Below are 5,545 nucleotides of genomic sequence, written 5' to 3' on the forward strand. Positions count from 1 at the left end.
TTTTCATGGCTGTATATACTTTTAATCAACCTGTTCAGTTGTGTTATGATACATCTCTGGAGCCTTCTAGCTCTGAGATAGGGACACTACGACTGAACCACAATAACCTGGTTGTTACTTTAACGAGTTAACGTGCCATATCTAAACTGCTCCTTAACAAACTCATTAAACTATCAAAAAATTAAACCATCAACAAATTGTTGACTGCCTACATTAGGTAACTGTGATCACAAATCCATAAAAATTAACAATCATAGTGAGGAACAAGGAGCTGGAGACCACTGTTCACTGCTTGGAGCCTGCTGCATCTTTCAATATGATCTTTCAATATGATCTTGGTAAGTGTATTATGATCTCAGCTCCAGTTTTGTATTCCCCCTCCATACACCCAAGTCAGTCTTCAATAAATGTAAAGACTTGGGTTCCATTACACTCTGGGGAAGAGCATTCCACTGACTGATTAGTCTCAGAGTGAAAAAGAATTCTCCTCCCACCATCATAAAGGGAGATCTTTCATTTTTAAACTGTGTTCTCCTAGCTCTTGTCACCCCCACAGTGGAAAACATCCTCCCAGTATCCACCATGTCAAGTCTTCTCAGGATCTTATACATTTCAATAAGATCACCTTTCATTCTTCTGAAGTCCAATGGGCCCTGGCCCAATCTGAGAAAGGCAGGTCATTTAGGATTGTTAGGAAACAGGTCAACTCAGTCTGGGGTATTTAGTTTTAAAGTTCCAGACCAGATGTGTTTGGTTAAAACCCTGAAAGGGTTATTTGAAGCTGAGAAATTCTAAGCTCAGTTATATGAAACCTCCAGTAAGAGAGTATCAGATTTCCAAGCAGCTATTTGAAACTATAATTATATGAAGCCCAATCGGGGTGACAGAGAGAGAAGGCGTCCTTGGTATGAGTACTGGAAAGGAGTATTGTTGTAGTTATCGGGATTGTGCTTTACCATGTGTTTCAAATTTTTTAAATTTATACCACATGTAAATAGATTGATTTATTTTAAATTATCTTCATTTCTTTTAGATAACAAACTTTTGTTTTATTGTTAAACTCAAATCCTTTTCATTGTGTGTTTGTGTTTGTATCTTTTAAAACCAAAAAGACAGATTATGATCTGTTAAGGCAGGTTTCAGTCTGGGACCAGTCGAATTCCATGTTCTATGTCATCACATCAACTGGGATCAGAACATATTTCATTTTCAAACATAATGTGAAATTCTAGCATATTATGTTCATTTGTCGCTAAAGGTTCTTTTACAACAAGGTTATTGATTAGCCCTTTGTCATTCCATAATACTAGATATAAAGTAGATAATTAAAAAGGACTTAGTGACTGAAATTGATAACCTGTATGCTGAATGGACAGCTGAGTCAATTCATAAGACTTGTCTTAGCTTAATCTGCCAGTTAATGTGTATAATTATAACTAACTGCAATTTGCCTGTTAATACATGGTTAATTTACATTGGTTCTGGATGTTGAGGTATAGGAGGTTATCTAAGCTTGCATTCTTTCAATAAATAACTGGGATTTGGATTTCTTCTTTTGAACCCAAAATATTGGTAACAAAGTTCATATTGACTGGTCCCCCCACTTCTGCTCTGTTACACCTCATGACACAATTACTACTCTTACCCAAATGCACACATCCCTCACATTTGGCCCAACACCAAAATCCTCTTTTCTACTTGGGCTGGGACCATACCCAGAACACATTTCAGAACCTCACCCCCTCCTTTCTGTTTACCCTGACAATAATACTGCTCAATGGTGTTGGTATCAGTCCTGAAGGCAGTCTTGAGCAGAACACAGGGACCGTCCATCTTGCTGGCTGTACCATCTCTTTACATTATAGTTCATCTCCCTTCACCTTCGCCTCCTTTACACAAAAACTCATCAATCTTCGTCATGGAAACTTCAAACTGACTGTAGTTTCCATAGCTTTTTGGAATGGAATGGAATGGAATGTATCCAAATACTCCAAATTCACCACAAAATGGCATTTGGTAGAGTTGCTCTGGGTTTGTAGGGTTTCAGTTCCTGTGTGGAGACACGGTAAGGATCAAACTGGCAATACAGAGTTACACCTCCACCTGGTGGCCAAGAGCTAACATACAGGCTGCTGATCTCTCAAAAGAATATAGGAAACAGAAGAAACCTTCAGATCCTCGTGCCTGCTGTCCCATTCAAAAAGACCAAGGATGGCCCTCGGCCTTAATTCCACTTTGTTGCACTATTCTCTCAATGTCTTTAACATTTACAAATCTATCAATTTCTCTTTCGAACATGCTCAACAATGCAGGTCCCTGGGGTAGAGAATTCCAAAGATGCACCACCTCTCTGAGGAACGAAATTCCTCCTTATCTCAGTCAGAAATGGTCTGACTGTTACCCTAAGGCTGTGTCCCCTGGTTCTAGACTCTCCGAGATCATCTAGACCACCTCTAATCCTTTCTCCATCCACACTGTCGAGCCCTGTTAGGATTTTATATGTTTCGAAGTGATCACCTCTCAGTCTTTAAAACTCTCCAGAATACAGGTCCAGTTTCCTCAACCTCTTGCTATCAAATGATGAACACCAAGGCTGACCAGTTCTTCTGGGTTGGAAGTGCAACAGCGCTGATTAATTGGTCAACACCTTCTCTCAACTCCTGCTCACTCTGGAGTGGGGAAAGGAGCTTTAATAACTGTGTTGATGGGATATGTGTATTAGGAAAAAAACACTACACAATCTGACAACATCTCAAATCCCTTCCTACCTTCCTTCCTATCAATATCCTAGGAGTTATCATTGACCAGAAAACAAACTGGACTCATCACATAAATACAGTACCTACGAGGGCAGGTCAGAGGCTAGAAAGTCCGTGGTAAGTATCTTGGCTCCTGACTCCCCAAGCCTGTCCACCATCTACAAGGCACAAGTCAGGAGTGTGATGGAATACCCCCCACTTGCCTGGATGGGTGCAGCTCCAACAAGCACTCAAGAAGCTCAACACCATCCTGGACAAAGCAGCCCCTGCCTGATTGGTCGCACATCCACAAACATCCACTTCCTCCACCAACGATGCTCAGTAGCAGCAGTGTGTACCATGTACAAGGTGCACTGCAGAAATTCACCAAAGATCCTCAAACAGCACCTTCCAACCCCACGACCACTTCCATCTGGAAGGACAGGGACAGCAGATACATGGAAACACCATCCCCTGCTAGTTTCCCTCCAAGCTACTTATTTGGAAATATATCGCCATTCCTTCAGTGTCACTGGATCAAAACCTGGAATTCCTTCCCTAAGGGCATTGTGGATCTACCCACAGCACATGGACTGCAGCAGTTCAAGAAGGCAGCTCATCCCCACCTTCTCAAGGGGCAACTAGGGACGGACAATAAATGCTGGCCCAAGCCAGTGATGCCCACATCCCACGAGCGAATAAAACAAAAGAAAAATAAGTTGTTGTTGTAATGCAGGAAGTACAGCAGCCAATCGGTGCACAGCAAACTCCCAGGAACAACATGGTATTGAGCAGATGATCAGGTTTGGTGATCAGGCGGAGAGAGGCAGGTTGACTCGGGACACTGGCTGGGGAATCCTCTACACTGCTTCAAAATCTGTTTACACCCACCGAGTGGTCAGGCAGGATCCTGTTTATCCCCACATCTGAAAGGTGGCATGTCAGGCAGAGCAGCCTTCCCCTGGGAGGGTCAACCGGGATTGCCATGAATGGGAAAATCCCTGGGAAGTGTTGCTGAACAAAGAGACCTTGGAGTCCAGGTTCATAGCTCCTTGAAAGTGGAGTCACAGGTGGATAGGATTTGGCATTTGGTATGTTTTACTTTATTGGTCAGAGCATTAAGTACAGGAGTTGGGAGATCATGTTCTGGCTGTAGGGGATATTGATTAGGCCACTTTTGGAATATTGCGTGCAATTCTGGTCTCCCTCCTGTCAGAAGGATGTTGTGAAACCTGAAAGGGTTCAGTAAAGATTGACAAAGATATTGCCAGGGTTGGAGAGTTTGAGCTATAGGGAGAGGCTGATTAGACTGGCGCTGTTTTCACTGGAGCATCGGAGGCTGAGAGGTGACCTTATAGAGGTTTATAAAATCATGAGGGGCTTGGATAAGATAAATAGACAAGGTCATTTTTCTGGACGGGGCAGGGGAATCCAGAACTAGAGGGCATTGGTTTAGAGTGAGAGTGGAAACATTTAAAGGGGCCTAAGGGGCGACATTTTCACACAGAGGGTGGTACGTGTATGGAAATGAGCTGCCAGAGTAAGTGGTGGAGGCTGGTACAATTACAACATTTAAAAGGCATCTGGATGGGTACATGAACAGGAAGGGTTAGAGGGATATGGCCAAATGCTGGCAAACAACTATACTCTTTTTAATCTTCCTTCAGAGCTGATGGAGAGAGAGAGAGAGAAGCAGTGTAGATTCATCAGAATGATAGCTGAATCAATGGGTTACATTATGATGAGGTTCTACAAACAATGGTTGTGTTGCCTGGAAATGAAAAAGTTAAGGCATGAGAAGATCAAGGTTTTTACCATGTTAACAGGAACGGAGAGGTTGGATAGGGAGAAATTATTCCCATTAATACAGAATTCCTGGATGAGAGGCCATCATCTAAAAGGTACAGTCGGTCATTTGGGGAGTGACAATAGTTTGGAAAATTTCCATAATTGTTGCTAACATGTGCGAATAAGGAGAGATGATGGTCTCGAGGTAGTATCCCTGGTGCTGACTACACATGGGCCCAGCCTTTGTGGACATGGGTTCAATTCCCACCAGCAGTAGAAAGTGAAAGCTAACCTCAACAATACTGACTAGGAAACTATCTTCATTTGGGGTTTAAAATCCAATCTGGTTCACTCATGTCCCTGTGATCATATTGAAGGGTTGAATGAACTACTCTGGGTCCTAATCCTTAAGCAACAGTAAGAATTGACTGGAGTGCAATAGATACCCCTTTACTCAGAGAGATACATTAGCAACTGGTCCGGAGATAGCTGACAATCTGAATCCAGGAATATCCTGCACACGGATAGAGACATGGATAGATACAGAGATAGGGATAGGGATGCTGACAGAGATAGGGATAGATAGAGGGGTAGGGATACTGACAGAGACAGGGATACCTACAGAGATAGGGACAGGGATGGTGACAGAGATACTGACAGAGTTAGGGATAGGGAGTGATACAGAGATAGGCACAGGTATGGTGATAGAGACATGGATACCTACAGAGATAGGGACAGGGATGGTCACAGAGATACTAACAGAGTCAGGGATTGAGATAGATACAGAGACAAAAATAGAGACTGTATTGCACAAGTGGCAAGTGACAGTGACGGTGGTGTCAAGTTTATATAATCACCTGGACTGGTTTCCATCGACTGTGAGGGTCTGTGAGGAATATCCGAGAATATTCTTTTCCTTTTTCTCTAAGGGGCTTATTCCCTCCCTCCCTGGAGCTGGAGGCTTTATTGGGGTAAGGTGAGGATGGGGGAGCTAATGGGAGTTGCTGGGATCCTGATTC

Source organism: Chiloscyllium plagiosum, unplaced genomic scaffold, assembly GCF_037043375.1.
Source record: "Chiloscyllium plagiosum isolate Xiang-an unplaced genomic scaffold, Cpla_swu_hap1 HiC_scaffold_6, whole genome shotgun sequence".
Taxonomy (NCBI): domain Eukaryota; kingdom Metazoa; phylum Chordata; class Chondrichthyes; order Orectolobiformes; family Hemiscylliidae; genus Chiloscyllium; species Chiloscyllium plagiosum.